Source organism: Bos taurus, chromosome 27 (assembly GCF_002263795.3).
Source record: "Bos taurus isolate L1 Dominette 01449 registration number 42190680 breed Hereford chromosome 27, ARS-UCD2.0, whole genome shotgun sequence".
Lineage (NCBI taxonomy): Eukaryota > Metazoa > Chordata > Mammalia > Artiodactyla > Bovidae > Bos > Bos taurus.
The window spans coordinates 30893497-30910947 of NC_037354.1; the positions used below are offsets into that span (position 1 = coordinate 30893497).

At 42.8% G+C, this 17451-nt stretch overlaps 1 protein-coding gene across 1 annotated transcript in view; it reads left to right on the top strand.

Annotated features, from left to right (window-relative positions):
* The window catches only part of UNC5D (unc-5 netrin receptor D), a 637872-nt gene that overhangs the window by 160937 nt on the left and 459484 nt on the right, over window positions 1–17451 (top strand). The window lies entirely within an intron of this gene.

The window sequence follows — 17451 nt, forward strand, 5'->3', positions numbered from 1 at the left end:
GGGGTACCTCCTCTTGGCTGCCTAGTAAATACAAAATAGCCTTGTAATTAGGGTACCATATCAGCCATTGAAAAAGGACAAAACAAGACAGGATGAAGAGATTTACAAGTGATAAATATATCAGCAGACAGACTTAATGGGAAGCTTGAATGGGGTTGCTTTTTTCTTTTTTTCCTTGTATAAATGCTAAGTTTTCTTAACAAAGAAAGGACACATAAAATACAATCCTTTAAATGTTAATATGTGTGACCATGAAAATAAGAAAAGCAGTTTTATAACACTTGTACTGTTAGCATAACAGACACCATTGCTTCTGTTAACAGCCTCTGATAGCATGTGCCTACTCCCTTTGCTAGGTGTAAGGAACAATTTCCTCTAAGAGTGCAGCATAACCCTTAAATAATCTTTTATCTTTGAAGTTACTGATACAACCTCCAGAGATACTAGCACCTGTAGAAATTAGAGATAGTCAAGAAACCCTCCTCCCACAGTTGAACTTTTAGCTAAGAAAAAGAGAAAACTTGCACAGGAAAAGTAAACAACTTACAGTTGAGTCTGTGCGGAATGAAGTATAAAGGAGATAGAGAAAGCTTCTGACATAGACATCAGAAGTGGGTAGAAAGAATACCCGCTCGCTAGTGTTAGCAATGGAGTTATATACTCTCCAATGAATCCAGAGAATGTCTGGAGGTTGTAAAGACCTCACCAGACCTACTCCCATAATTTACATTTTAAGATAGCAGAATTAGCCAGAAGGTTTAATCCAGAGACTGTCCTCAGGCATGATACATTATTGTTATATAATCCTTGTAAAGACCAGATCTACTCCCATAATTTACATTTTAAGATAACAGAATTAGCCAGAAGGTTTAATCCAGAGACTGTCCTCAGGCATGATACATTATTGTTATATAGACCTACTCCCATCATTTACATTTTAAAATAACAGGATTATCCAGAAGGTTTAATCTAGAGACTGTCCTCAGGCAGGATACATAATCCTAAGGAATGTGGAGGAGAAAAAAAAAAGTTTGTCCTTTCTTCCTCCTTGAGAATTCCAGACCCCTCTCTCCTTGAGGACCCCTAGACTTCTTATCAACCTGCCTAGGAAATGACACTCTCAGTGGCAAACCAGCCTTTATACAATAATAATTGTGACCAATAAGATTAATGGTAGCGGCTTTACAATCTATATTTAATTTTAACACTGGGAATTTCATTTGTTAGAAATCACCAACATTTTAAGGGAAAGCAATAGAATAAAGAAAGGTCACTGAGAATTTTCTTCTCTAATCCAAACTATTGATTCAGTGAAATTTCATGGAGTTGGCAGTTCCCAAAGCTATAGAAGAATGGCTGGGCTGCTGAATTTGTCCCATTAGTTCAATTGCATTTTTGAAAAGAGGAATTATATTTTTAATCCCCTTAAAGTAGGAGCTCAGGGTGGTATTTGGAATCCCAAATGCTGATCATTTTTAGATTCTCTTGTAATGGGAAAATTCCAGGTGAAACCGCTTCTGTGTATGCTCCCATTTCATGAAACTTAGAAGAAATGTGAAAAATTCCTCATAGTTGGTTTTTTGCTAGGTATGGTCTGTATCCTGTTATGCTGAAGAAGTTTTTCGATTGTGCAGTTTTTTAATCACAAAAAATCTGACCACTTTCTGTCTTAAGTAAAATTGAGATTACAAAAAATGAATTAAAATGTGCTGTTAGTGGAGCTGATTTCCCCAATGGCTCAAGAGGTAAAGAATCTTCCCACAAGGCAGGAGACACAGGCGGTATGGTTTCGATCCCTGGGTCGGCAAGGTCCCCTAGAGAAGGAAATGGCAACCCACTCCAGTATTCTTGCCTGGGAAATCCCATGGACAGAGGAGCCTGGCGGGCTACAGTCCATTGGGTCGCAAAGAGTCGGACATGACTGAGAATGTGCACACAGATTAGTGGAACTGAAGTACTAGAAGCAGAGCATACTGTACTGTTTTCATGGGGGATTCCTTTGATTTGGTGTGACCATGGTACCATGCACTTTCTCTTGGTACTAGGAAGTATGTAGATGCCAGGGATGGAGTGAAGATGGGCACATATGAATATTAAGCCCCTCCTAAAAAGCCCTCTGCTGGAAAAACTTTGCTTCTCATAACATCATGAGAGTGGGCTAGAGAGAGTTTCTGCAGAATGAAGTGTATTTGATGAAGAAAATGGTGTTGGCCCATGAGATGTCCTTTCCAAGTCAGAACAAACATAGGGAGCTATAGTGAGTTAGACCCAAGGAGTGGTGGTTAGTGAGCTTAGCTGGGAAGAATTCTGGGCTAAGAAGTTCCAGTTAAATGTGTGTGAGTAAGAGTGGCTATTTCGAGGGGAAGGAGGAAAGGTATATGCTTTTTGACAAGTGTGTGCCATTGATATAAAGAGGCATTTGATGGAAATAGGTAAAAAGACTTTTTTGGTTCTCCTCGGAAGTTATTCTTCAACTCCACGCACTTTCAGAGACTCCTCAAACAGGGCTTGGGCTCTGTTCAAAGCCTTCTAAAATGTGGTCCCAACGTGCCTCTGTAGTATTCACTTGCTCTCCAGGGTGGTCTCTGGGTTCTATAACCATCCGCCTTCTTCCGTAATCTCTGTTTATAGTATTCCATCAGCCAGGAACACTCACTCCCACCCCACCATCAATCCCCATACTTACCATCTTCTGTGGGCAGCAAAAACCATACCTTTCTCGTAGAAATGTCTGAACTGCCTCATTTCATAACACTTGTCTTCTTTTCTACATGACCTTGGGTAAACTGAGGCGGCTCTCCACTGAGTGCTTTGCTGTTCAGTTGCTAAGTTGTGTGTCTGACTCTTTGTAACCCCATGGACTGCAGCTTGCCAGGCTCCCCTGTCCTTCACTATCTCCCTGAGTTTGCTCAAATTCATGTCTGTTGAGTCAGTGATGCCATTCAACCATCTCTTCCTCTGTCGCCCCCTTCTGCCCTTAGTCTTTCCCAGCATCAAGCTCTTTTTCAGTGAGTTGGCTCTTTGCATCAGATGGCCAAAGTATTGGAGCTTCAGCATCAGTCCTTCCAATGAGTATTCAGGATTAATTTCTTTTAGGATTGACTGGTTTGATCTCCTTACAGTCCAAGGGACTCTCAGGAGTTGTCTCCAGCACCACAGTTTGAAAGCATCAATTCTTTGATGCTCAGCCTTCTTTATGGTCCAACTCTCATATCTATATGTGACTACTGGAAAAAACAGAGCGTTGACTAGACAGAATGCCGGCAAAGTGATGTCTCTGCTTTTGAATACTCTGTTTAGTTTTGTTGTAGCTTTCCTTCCAAGGAGGATGGGCTTTTTAATTTAATTGCAGCAGTGACTATCCACAATGGTTTTGGAGCCCAAGAAAATAAAATCTGCCACTGTTTCCATTTCCCCATCTATTTGCCATGAAGCGATGGGACTCATGAGCTTTGTTTTTTGAATGTTGAGTTTTAAGCCAGCTTTTCTTTTACTTTTCTTTTCTGCATGACCTTGGGTAAACTGAAGTTGCTATCCACTGAGTCTTTTGCTGTTCAGTCACTCAGTTGTGTCTGATTCTTTGTGATCCCATGGACTACAGCATGCCAGGTTTCCCTGTCCATCACCATCTCTCAGAGTTTGCACAAACTCATGTCCATTGAGTCAGTGATGCCAACCAACCATCTCATCCTCTGCCGTCCCCTTCTCCTCCTGCCTTCAGTCTTTCCCAGCATCACAGTCTTTTCTACTGAGTCAGTTCTTCCCATCAGGTGGCCAAAGTATGGGAGCTTCAGCTTCAGCTTCAGTCCTTCCAATGAATATTCAGGGTTGATTTCCTTTTGGATTGACTGGTTTGATCTCCTTGCTGTCCCAGGGGCTCTTTTATCTCTCCTTAAATATTTCTTTGTGTGCCTATCATTTTCTCCAGTGAGAGGTGAGGCTTTTCTGTAAAAGCACCACATGCTGTATCATTTTGTCTCTTCCTCAGATCACATGCTTCCTGGTGCCTGATTGCCCAGCAGATACTTTTTGTTCAGCCACAGGGATCATTGCAGACCTTGATCACAGCACCACTTTTAGGCATCCAGCCCGATCTGGGGCCTAGGAGACCTTTGGAAGGGAGATGCTGTCAGACAGAACCTGCCCAGACTCAGGCATGGAGTGACTGTTGTCCTGTGCTGTGGAACTCAAGTGTCCTATTTGCATTGGAAATCTTCCTGGAGCCTGTGAACCCAGCTCACACTGAGAACAGCTTCCTGCTGAGCCCAGCGGGTACACAGGAGAGTGAGCGGTGTGCCTCTGTGGGTCCTGGCTTTGGGGTCATGAAAGCAAGAGTGTTTCTGTAATTGCAACACAGCGGGAAAGCTCCCTGGGTCACCTTTCCTGACTGGGGACCGCAGCCTCCTGCCAGGCAGCCTGGGACTACATTAGTAAACCTCTGTAGGACCACAGGGACGGCTGGAGTGCCTTTGATTCATCTGCCCTTGTGCCTCTGGTTTATCTGTGTTTACTATAGAAAGGTAGTGATATTTACCGGCGGAGCTCCAGGTGGGCCAAGGGAAAGATATTCCATATCTGTGGACACTGCAGGGTCCCTGGGACATGGAGGGTCACTTTTCTGAAGGATTTAGCAACAAGGTCGCATCTGGCCTTTTTTAAAAAATGTGCTTTTCTTCTGAGCCTGTCCGTTTGCTCTGAGCTTTGAGTTTTCCTCCTGAGAGAAGTAGTCTGTCTCTCTTTCGTATACTTTGTTTCTGTGTTCCTTTTTTTGAGGTGTGTCCTTTATTTTCTCAGCATATTACAGGCACTCCAGGGTCACCCAGAGCTCCTGCTGCTTCTGTGTCATTCTTGCCAGAGCTCCTTGTATCATATTTGTTGCTTAGTGATTAGGTGATTAGGATCACTTCTAGCAGCTGCTGTCTCCTCACTCACTCCCAGTTCCATCTCTACTCTGAAACATTTAGTGTGTTTGTAAACAAACTTTACTATGATGATCAACTGGCTGGCTTCATAATCCTGTAATCACACACAAGATCCTTCGTAATCCACAACTCCTTGCCTGTGGTATCTTGTGATAGCCTTTCTACAAGGGCATACACATGTGGTCCTTAAATTGTTCAGTTACCCGGTCTTGTCCCACTCTTTGTGACCCCATGGTCTGCAGCATGCCAGGCCTCCCTGTCCTTCACCGTCTCCCAGAGTTTGCCCAAGTTCATATTCCTTGCATTGGGGGTGCCATCCAGCCATCTCATCCGATTCCCTCTTCTCCTTCTGCCCTCTATCTTTCCCAACATCAGGGGCTTTTCCAAAGAGTCATCTGTTTGCATCAGATGACTAAATTACTGGAACTTCAGTCAGCATCAGTCCTTCCAGTGAATATTCAGGGTTGATCTCCCTTCAGATTGACTGGTTTGATCTTCTTTCTGTCCGAGGGACTTTCAGGAGTCTTCTCCAGCACCACAGTTTGAAGGCATCAATTCTTTGGTGCTCTGCCTTCTTTATGGTCCAGCTCTCACAACCATGCATGACCACTAGGAAGACCATAGCCCTGACCATACGAACCTTTGTGGGTAGAGTAACATCTCAGCTTTTCAACACACTGTCTAGGTTTGTCTTCGCTTTCCTGCCAAGAAGCATTCATCTTCTGATTTCACGGCTGCAGTCACTGCAGTGATTTTCAAACCCAAGAAGAGGGAATCTGTCACTACTTCCACATTTTCCCCCCTCTATTTGCCATGCAGTAATGAGGGCTGATGCCATGATTTTAGTTTTATTTTTAAATATTTAGTCTTAAGGCGGCTCTTTCACTCTCCTCCTTCACCGTCATCAAGAGTCTCTTTAGTTCCTCTTCGCTTTCTGCCAGTAGAGTGGTATCATCCCCATGTCTGAGGTCCTTAAACACACCTCCTTAAATACAGAATGAGCTGTATGGGTGCTGTTTTCTGCCAAAACAAGGTGTTTCCCCTTATGACTCTCTCTTCACTTGGCCTCAACCCCTTTGGGTCTCTTGTAGGGTTTCCTTGAAGCTTTCAGCCTCCTGCAGGGGCTCCAGGCAAAGCAAAAGGATTTGAGGGAACTGACACAGTTCTGAAGAGCAAGGCCAGTTTTGGGTTTCATATGTCAGGCTGAAAAGGATGGGTCGAATCACACTGGGAATGGAGGCTCCTGTATTTAAGAATCAATGACCAGGCCCTGGCTGTGCTGGTTGTCGCCAGTTCTCTGGCCTGCCAGTCTGGTGACCCAGACAGGTGCCTGCTCTTCCTGTAGGAGTGCTCCTGCCCTCCGAGCCCCGTTGTGTCAAGAGATTCGTCCCCTCCCATTTGGCCCATAACCAAACCCTGCCCGACCCTGTGAGGGGGCCCATTCAGAGTCTCCTGCTAAAAGTGGGGGTGTCCAGCCCCTGCTTCAGCTGCACCTGCCTAATCCCAGTCTGGTTTCCGGTTCTCAGCACTCCTGGAAAGCCCTGTGACCATCAGGACAAGCCAGTCCCTCAGGGTCTCTCACTTGCCCCATTTATTTGTTTAATTTATTTTATTGAAGTAGAGTTGATTTCCAGCATTGTGTTAATTTCTGCTATACAGCAAAGTGATTCAATTCAATGTGATTCAATGAAATGATATATTTACACACACACACGTATCTATATACACACACACATACATATATTGGGTTAGTCGATATGGGTTAGCCCAACGGTTCAGGTTTTTCCATACGATGTTATGCAAAAATCCAAATGAATTTTTGGATCAATCCAATATATTCTTTTCTATAGTCTTTTCCATTATGGTTTATCACAGGATATCGAGTCTAGTTCCTTGTCTTCTACAGTAGAACCTTGTTTATCCATTCTCTATAGAGTAATTTGCATGTGCTAATCCCACACTCCCAATCCATTCCCCTCTCCCCTCAGCAAACTATTGCTACGTCCCATGGCTTTCGGACTCCTCCTGATACATTGGCTGGTGAGAGCTGTAGAGAGAGTGGGGAAGTCCAGGCGTTTCTCTTCCATCCTGAGTTGTAAAGGTATTGTGGGATAGCAGAGCCCCCTGGAAGGAAGGCTGAGGAATGGATCAGGTGTGGCCTGGGATTGTAGTGCTGGGTCGGGAGCTTCTGACCGTGGCCCCAGTCAGATTGCTTTATCATGCCCTCAGGGGCATTGGTAAAAGCAAAGGGCAGCGTCCTTGGTGGAGTCAGGTTGCAGGTGTGGAGCGGCTCTTTGGATTTGCAGGGGAGAACCCTTGGGAAAAGGATAGACGACTATTCTCCAGTCTTATTTTTCCAGCTAGCCATTCTCCCATGTCCAGGAGAATACATATTTCTTTTGATTTCCTATATTGCTGATTGTGGAAATGGGACTGATAACATCTGAGCTGTAGTCTCTTGAGCAGAGGAAAGAATGAAAGTCATCTAATTCAACCTGCTCACTTGACAGGAGATAAGTGAAGCCTGCGGGGATGTTCACATCTGCCAAGGTCACACAGCTGCTCTGTGAGGGTACCTGGCTCCCCCTCTGGTGACCCTCCCATTGGCAGTGACACCACCCTGGTTGTTTAGCTCCATTTCAGCTTATTTCCCAGCAACCCCATAAAACAATCCACCTTCCTCTTTTCTCCTTTGTATCAATGGCATCACACCAACTGCTTCATCCCCCACAGTGAGGATCTGTCTGAACATCATCTTCACCCTCTTTATACCGTCAGTCACTAAGCCAGTGGATTCTATCATCTCTCTATCTGGTGTTATCTGTTCTGTTCCTTTCTTTCTCTTTGCTTTTATTTTAATATTTTTCAAAAATTATTCATTTCTCTGGCTGTTCCCAGTCCTAGTTTGGCATGTGGGATCTTTGATCTTCGTTGTGGCGTGTAAACTCGTAGCTGTGGCATGTGGGATCTAGTTCCCTGTCCAGGAATTGAACCCGGGGTCCCTGCAGTGGGAGCGTGGAGTCTTAGCCATTGGACCACTAGAGGAGTCCCTTTTTCCTTCTCGTTGTATTCCGTGTGCTTGGCACGTAGGTCTGCATGACCCTTTCCAGTCACAGCAGTCAGGGGGTTTTTCTGACTCCTCACTGCTGGGTTCACCGCTGGTTACATGACTGCAGTCCCGTCTGTCTCCTGCCTCACCTGTCATCTGAAACCCCCTGACTTTGCATTGCCTTAGAGTCTCCGCCTGAGACCCCAAGTTACAGAAGCCAGTGACTTAATGAGAAGGCAAACCCTACAGCTCACCTTTCACAAAGGCTGCGTGAGGAGAGACAAAAGGGGGACTGAGGCTTCACAAAGTTGAGGCTTCCTGTTTACATTGGCCTGAACGACATACACTTTGACACATTATATTATATACTTGTTTATATTAGTAGATATGCATGAGTATGCGATAAGTTGCTTCAGTTGCATCTAACTCTTTTTGACTCTATGGACTGTAGTCCGCCAGGCTCCTCTGTCCATGGGATCCTCCAGGTAAGAGTACGGGAGTGGGTTTCCATACCTTCCTGCAAGGGATTTTCTTGACCCAAGGGTCGAACCTGAGTCTCTTAATTCTCCTGCATTGGCATGTGGTTTCTTTACCACTAGTGCCACCTGGGAAGCCCATTTATATATATGCATACACAGAAATATGTCTGAATATATTATAATATGGGGGACACAAACACTCCATCCTGTCTGAAAGAACAATGCTGCTTTCTAAGGCGTGATCTTTTATTCAGGGGGATGTTGAAAGCTTTTGGAGAGGAATGCCACTGAAGGATTCCTTGGGTATGATTTTTATTCATAGTGATGGTAATTTTTAATTATAATTTCATGCTTGTAAGAATCTGGCTTCCAGATTAGAAGGTTGAAAGGAAGGCTTATTTGACCTTGTAAAGCAGAGGAAGCCAAAAGTTTACTGTAAAATCTCAAATCAGATGAGGAAGGAAGAATTGGGTTCTTAGGCAGTAAAGAATGATATCCTCTGACAGTTACAGCAGTATGTCAGTTCATCAGGGTATGTGGTGTGGAAACTGATAGTAAATATGTGTTAGTATTTGCGTCATAGTTCTTACCTTAAGCCTAAAAGAGTTTTCATGACCATGTTGAAAAGAAATAAAGAATTCCTGAAGATGATTGATTTGTTTAATACCATATTTGCCAGGACCTGCTTACCATCTTCTTGCTCTGACATTACCTTCTAATCACCCAAAAGATATTTATGGAGAGACTTCCCTGGTGTCCAGTGGCTGAGACTCAGTGCTCCCAAAGCAGGGGGCCCAGGTTTGATCCCTGGTCAGGGATGAGATCTCACAGGCCACAACTGAAAGATCCTACATGCTGCAATTAAGACCCAACACAGCCAAATAAATAGATAAATATTTTTTTTAAAGATGATCACTGGATAATGAATAGAAGGAAAGTCTTGAGTTCAACTCTGTGGATAGACACGAAGGGCTGTGTGTGTGTGTGTGTGTGAAAAAAAATTCTGCCAGAGAAATGACTGGTCTGCTTATATAGAGTACCTTACAGGCAGTCAATTTGTATAATAATCAGCATTAGAAATCAACTTCCTAAATGTTCCGAAAGACTGGAAGAGAGAACTCCTAGGAATCAGAATGAGATCTGTGTGTGTTGACTGGGGTGATCATGAAAGATTTTATGGAGCAAATGATACTTAAATTTTGCCTTTAGAGTCTAAATGATTTATCTTGTTCTTTTTACCTCTGCAAGTTCCAGGGCCCTGAATCCTAGGTGATTTATAGCTGCAGAGCTGGCCAGCTCTGTGTGAACACATGCCCCCAGCTATCCACCCCAAGCACGTCACTCAGGGATTCAGTTTAGTGAGATCCTCACTGTTATCACCAGCTCAGCTACCCCGTTGGCCACTGGCCTCAGCTCTGGGCCCTTGGGCTATTTTGAAACTAGTATTATTTAGAATGAGTAATTTAATTCCAGAGACAATGATCTATATTCTTGTATTTAATTAAGTAGTCATTAGAATGCTTAGTTTCAGGCATCTTTTTTGTATGGTCTGAAGCACTGTCGTGTGGTATAGATTGCACTTATTAAACTTTTAGCTCTGCCAAACCATTGCTGTTTAGTTGCTCAGTTGTGTTTGACTCTTTGTGACCCCGTGGACTCCAGCACACCAGGCTTCCCTGTCCTTCAGTATCACCCAGAGTTTGTGCAAACCCATGTCCATCGAGTCGGTGATGCCATCCAGCCATCTCATCCTCTGTTGTTCCCTGCTCCTCCTGCCTTCAATCTTTCCCAGCATCAGGGTCTTTTCCAGTGAGTCAGCTCTTCTCATTAGGTGGCCAAGGTATTGGAGCTGCAACTTCAACATCAGTCCTTGCAATGAACATTCAGTACTGATTTCCTTTAGGATGGACTGGTTGGATCTCCTTGCAGTCCAAGGGACTCTCAAGAGTCTTCTCCAACACCACAGAAGATAACATGAAATATTGAAGTTTTGCTCCTTTGATTTTAGCCTAAAGCCTTATCACAAAGCATATAAGTCGCCCTGTACTCCACACACATGCCGGTGCTTGATTTAACAGAACCATCCCTTCCTTTCCTTTCCATGCTTTCTTGTTGCATATGTCCTCTGCTTTTGTTTTGTGCTGAAGTTTTCATTTCATATTAAATCTTTATCAAAAGATGAGTGGATGTGGTTCAGCCCCGTTGGCAGGATCACCTGTTTGAAGGTTGGTTGTGATATCAAAAACAGTGTTGCAGCACTTTGAGGGGATTCATTTGCCTTTGGGATTTTAATAGAACTTTGTAATTATGGATTATTTCAGTGCAAATACATTTTTAAGTAACAAGCTACTGCAAATCTTAACACCGTAAGCCCAAAATAAATCAATCATAAATAACCTTCAGGAGTTCTTCAGAGCTCTGCACAGGCTAAGATGAAATCTGTCAAGGTGAATTGAAAGGCATCTAGAAGCTTCGAATTTGAGATTCTGTGTTTTCCCCTACAGGAGCTGATGACATGTTTTGATATGTAACTCGGGTCAGACAACTGTATTTCTTATCCTCCTTTACGTGTCTCTGATGTCCTTAAACAGAAAAGAAAAAAATGCTGGCGAGATTTTCAGAACTGCCTCAGGTTGCGTTTTCTAAGAGAAAACTGAGCTTGTTTGGGGTCCTTTGCTTACACAATTGTGAACAGAGATGCCCCTTTTTATTTTCTGATTAAACAAAAAAATGTAACACTTCCCTTTGTAGATTTGGGATTTTATGGATCTATTATTTACGTAAAAACACAGTTTTTCATTCACCTTAGAGTTTACCTGCTAAAGTACTTTATCTTTTGTTTTGTCTTGAGACTGAGCTTTAATATTTTACTAGTAATAAATTCCAAAAGATGAATGGGAATTGCAAAGGAGTTTTTTGCTTTGTAGATTTATAGTGACCGTGACTGGACTGGGTTCCTACTGTCGTGTCTCAAGGACAGTCACACCTGCCAGCAAAAACGGTGCTTGTTCAGGGAGCCCCATATGCTGGGGAGGTTGTCTGTGCCCCCGGACTGTGGGCGTGGCTTTGAAGTTTCTGTGCAAGTTTGTGTCTCACTTTTATATCCTTGATCATAGTCCCTTTCTTAATTTGTAGATATTATAGGCATTTTGTTAATATTACATCATCTCCTTTTGACTGAAAGTGCCAGGAATTTGGTGCCAGGAAACTGCACAAGCCCAGTAACTTCTCTAGATGGAACCTTGCTTAGAATACTCCCCACTGGAAGGTACCAGAGAAGAATATGCATTTTGTGATGGTTTGATAGCCCATTATCATTTTTATTTTTAAATTATTTTTCTTTGAAGGATGATTGTTCTACAATATTGTGTTGTCTTCTTCCATACAAAGTGAATCAGCTGTAAGTACATATATGTCCCCTCCCTCTTGAACCTCCTCGCCCGCCCCATCCCACCCCTCCAGGCTGTCCCAGAGTACCTCACTGAGCTCCCTGTGTTATACTGCGACTTCCCACTAGCTATCTGTTTTACATATGGTAATGTGTACGTTTCAATGCTGGTCTCTCAATTCATCCCACTCTTTTCTTCCCTGGCTCTGTCTAAAGTCTGTTCTCCATGTCTGTATTTCTATTCCTGCCCTGCAAAGAGTTTCATCAGTACCATTTTTCTAGATTCCACATATATTTGTTAATACATGATATCTGTTCTTCTCTTTCCGACTTACTTCACTCTGTATAGAGGCTCTAGGTTCCTCCACCTCTCTAGGACTGATGAGCCCATTATAATTTAAAGAACACTTCGTATCAATGATCAGATTTAAGCGATTCTGTAAGAGGGTAGTTTAACATCATCCTGATTTTCTGGACAAGGACCACAGTGACATTACCAGCAGCTCACCTCCAAAATAACCAGGGCTCAGGCTAGGACCCGTGCCTTTTAACTTAAGACTGGTATTGCGTTCATTCATCTGTGCCATTTCCTGCAATGCCAGCCTCAAGCAAGTCTTCCAGTTAAATGTCTTAGCTAAGGGTGGGGGGAAAAAAAAAATATATATATATATATATACACACACATATATATTTATATAAAATAGTCATTAGACCATGCCTTTGAAGAGCCCACCGTCAAAAGAAGGGGATGAAAATTACAAGGCAAGTTGAGAAGTGCTGTTAGAACTAGGTAATTTTATATCTATTTCTTTGAGTTCATAGAGCGAGAACTGACAGATGTTCCCAGAGAGGTTTCTGGGAGGAAAGATCTTTCCATCACAACTTTAAGGATGAATAGGTAAAGCGCATCTCAGAAGGTGAGGTGGTGTGGGCAAAGCAGGGCAGCCTGGATGAGTGTGGTCTGCCCTTGAGCATAGGCAGAAGTGGAAAGAAATGGAAGTTGAGGCTGAACAGGGAGGATTTAACATGAGTTTCAGGGACTTCCCTGGTGGGCCAATGGTTACTACTCTGAGATTTCACTGTAGGGAGTGTGAGTTCAATACCTGGTCAGGGAACTTAAAATCCCACATACTGCCTGGTGTGGCCAAAATAAAATAAAATGTAAACTAAAGCTTGTCTTTCAGGTGGCAACCTCATTTTGTAGTTGCTGCTCAGTCCCTTCAGCCATGTCCGATTCTTTGCAACCCCATGGAGCCTGCCAGGCTCCTCTGTCCAGGGATTTTCCAGGCAAGAATACTGGAGTGGATTGTCATGCCCTTCTCCAGGGCATCTTCCTGACCTGAGGATTGAATCTGTGTCTCCTGCATTGCAGGTGGATTCTTTCCCACTGAGCCATATAATTTTTTTTTAATCTTTTTCTGAAAGGCCCTTGTTGGTTACCTATTTTAAGTAGAGCAGTGGGTACATGTCGATCCCAAATGTCCTGAATTTTTAATAAAGCTAAGTCCATCACATATACGTGGGTGTGTGTCAACAAAAAGTTTCATTAGAATAATGTGGTCTTAGAAAAGTATGGGTGTGTTCGTAAATGAGCTCTGTTTCCCGCAGTGTTCAGGATAGGCTGTGCAATAGAAGAATTCAGTAAATACCTGATTTGACAGATTTGTCACTGTCAGTGTAGGGACATCTATAACTGTATATTGAGATACACCTTCTTGTGTTCCAGTCTTTCTCTCCTTCCCCCTGATTTAGCTTGGAAGTACAGTAAGTACTTCTTTAGTAAGTAGGAAGTACCCCTACATATGAACCTTCAAAGATGTGCATTCCACCTGCATCGGAAGTGAGTGAGATTGCACCCTGCCCTCCATCTCCTATTGTTGGTAATTTGTCAGCCCTACCATCTCCCACCTCCTCTCCCCCCCGCCCCACTCAGTAACTCTCCTTGTGTGTTCATGTGATGCCAGTTGCTGTATGCCAGCTGTTGTTCTGTACTACTGTACTTTTTAAGGCACTGTCCTGTAAGATTGAAAATGTGTATTTTTGTGCTTTTTTTTTTTTTTACATTATTATCTGTTAAGAAAAGTATTGTAAGGCTATTACAATGCAATGCTATATAGCCAGTTGTGTTAGTTGAGTACCTCAGCCAACTGCGTCGGGATCTACGAAGAGATTGAAGTTACAAAGACGCTCTAGGAATGGAACTCCTTTGTATGTAGGGGAGTTAATGTATTTTGTATCTTTCAAGTCCCTGCTGACAAAGTCAACTCTCTAAAAGCCCATTCTGTTGTTAATGACTATTTATTTGGTTGAACTTTCTTTCAAATGAGTCTGCTTGTTCCTTCAGCACTTTCATCAGAGTTACAGTGGGTGGTGGCTGCACAAACCCAAACTGGGACAAAGGGAAGAAAGAGGTGAGCCATTAACCCACATTTATGGATTGTGCTACTTAATTAGCAGGTGAAAGTGATACTCTATTTCTTTCTCATTTTTTAACTTGACAGGCTGAGCAGAGATAGTCCTGCCCCCAAAGGAAGGTTTTTATCTCCGTACTGTAAATGTCACCCTGGAGTTTGGTCTGATTGGGGTTTACATTTTTTTTAGGTCTGTGAATTGATAGTCTGTCAGGAGCTCAACCTGTCTAGATGCCCCAGAAGGCATGGGTCTTCCCTTTGGAATCTGAAGGAGAGGGCAGTAAATTATGTGGGAGCCCTTTGGGAGAGACAGTGTGTGTGGAAGACACACCCCAAGTGGTCTCCTGAAAAGGCCAGTGTAAAATGGAGCGGACCTCGGCCAGCAGCCACGTCTCAGCATGCTGCTTCCCTGGTGAGACTGACTTGGTTTGCCAGTGCTGTGGCATCAGAAACTAAGATGGGAAAGGTCTATGTGATCTCACCAGCCCCGCCTGCCAGTCTAGGGAATTGTTCCTTACAGTTGAGCCTCTAGTTCCTCGTCCAGTCCACTTTTAAACGATGCAAGTGATAAAGTATTGATCTTGCCCAGTGCTGAATTTCTTTTGATTTGTTCAAGCTGTCATTCTGCACACAAACTCGTGTAACTCCTTGTTAAGATTCTCGCACCACCTGAAACCTACATGCCACAGATTTTCCAGCGGGGATGGTTTCTCTATTAAACAGGGTCCACCTAGTTGTTGTTCTTTTTTCTTTATGTTTTGGCATCATTTTATTTGTTTTATTAATTTTCTAGTCTCAAAGCCATTCTCAGATGATTCCATTAAAAGGAGGTGGGATATTTGCCATTTATCAGCAAAAGAATGATAGATGATTGGAAAGAGAGATTATTCATGCCTTGTCACGATCAATATGACTCCATTCTATAACTGCTTTTTTTTTTTTGTAAGTTCCCAATTTAACTTTATTTTTTTTTCCAGAGTACCTGAAATGTAGGCCACTTTTATTTTTTTATTTTTATTTTTTAATTTATTTATTTTAATTAGAGGCTAATTACTTTACAATATTGTATCGGTTTTGCCATACATCAACATGAATCCACCATGGGTGTACACGTGTTCCCAATCCTGAACCCCGCTCCTACCTCCGCCGCCCCGCCCCGTACCATCCCTCTGGGTCATCCCAGTGCACCGCCGCAAGCATCCTGTATCCTGCATCGAACCTGGACTGGCGATTCGTTTCTTATATGATGTTATACATGTTTCAGTGCCATAACTGCTTTTTTGAAAAAAAGGTATTTGATTCACTTTTTGGCTGTGCTGGCTCTTTGTCACTGCACGTGGGCTTTCTCTAGTTGCAGAGAGCAGGGGCTGCTCTCTAGTTACTATTGTACAGGCTTCTCATTGTGGTTTCTCGTGTTTCAAAGCAGAGGCTGTAGGTGCATGGGCTTCAGCAGTGGTGCACAGGCTTAGTTGCTTCATGGTATGTGGGGCCTTTCCAGACCAGGGATCGAATCTGTATTCCCTGCATTGGAAGTGGATTCTCAACCACTGGACCACCAGGGAAGTACAATGGCTGCTCTTTGTGCAATTAAAATGATCTTGTGCTTAGTCACTCAGTCGAGTCTGACTCTGTGGACTGTACCCATGGGCTGTAGCCCGCCAGGCTCCTCTGTCTATGGAGATTCTCCAGGCAAGAATACTGGTGTGGGTTGCCATCTCTTTCTCCAGGGAAAGTGAGCTTACACCCTAGTTGTTTGTGCCCACATCCTTCTGCCTTCCTCTACTCAACAAAGACAATAGCTGGCATTGTCTTCAGCTTTTGTGTTCTATTTGTCTTGTCTTACCCTCTCACCAATACTGCGTTCTTTCGATGACTGTCCTTTTACACTAAGTCTTGAAACTGGCTCAGGTGTGCCCTGCAGCTTTGTTCTTTTCCAGAACCGTTGACTGTTGAGACTATTTGATGTCTTTGCCCTTCCATACAAATTTAAATTCAGCATGTCAGTATCGACAGAAAAGTTACTGGAATTGGGATTTTGCCGAATTAACAAATACAAAGGAATGGTGTTCTTTCTACTTGAAAGTTTTCCCCGTGTTTCACAAGAATTCCTGACATCTCTGACTCTTTGCAAGCCACAGTGTTGTATTTGGTTGTAGTAGATGGCCTCCGTTTCCTTTCTAACCATGACTCGATGATGTCTATAATTGGTTTCTTTTACATAGTTCTCAGGCGTGTCTTAGAGCATGAAACGATTGTTGTATGTACTTAAAGTTATGAAAGAGATTATTCTATATTTGAAAGGTCAACATTCAGGCCTAATCTGACTTTAGTGTCTTTTTTCCTAGTTTTCCTTTTTCCAGTAAAAATTTGTAAGGAAAAGAAGAAAGTTAGCTATCACCTATTTTCAAATGATTTAATTTAAACTCTCTAAGAGCATGATGTGTTCAGATTTAGATACAGAAATTATTAACGTTGTTAGCTAAAAGCAGAAACAGAATATATCTTTCTTTAGACTCACACAATTTAAATAGGGAAATCTTTTAGCTCTGAGAGCCTGTAAATCAATTGCTTGCCTTTCTAACAACAGTACCTCATTGTATTTTAACTGGAAGATTGGGTGATTTCTTCTGTTAATTATTTTTTTGTAAAAGGAGATTCAATGCTGTGAGGGGAAAATCAACAAAAAGCCGGAGGAGGGAAAAAAATCATCTAGGTTATAATTTTCGAAGTGCTCTTGCTGTATTGTTAACCAAACTCTGGCTACACCCTGTGCACTGAATCTCTGACCTATGAAAAATGGTGTGGATTCCCCCATTTATCTTGCTTGAGCAGTAAAGAAAATATAATTGAAGAAATGGCATTGAAGTGTATCCTGGGTTATTTGTTATCAAAAGTGACACTTGGGAGGCTTTTCACATGAAATTTCAACATAAGAAGTGGCTGAATCTGTGACGATGGGGATGGGACAATTTGAGTTTAGTTTTTTTTTTTTTGGAAGTTCTGGTTGAAAATGATATCGGCAGGGCTTACTTTTTTTTTCTCTTTTAAAACTGACTCTTTTGAAGGTGATGTTGGTGGAGGGGTAGTTACAGACTGACAATGAGAAGTCACCTCTGAAATGTGACGGTTGTAATTTACAGAATGAACTATTGTGTGTTTGTACAATGACTGTTGTAATTTGCAGAAGGAACCTGCCCCACCC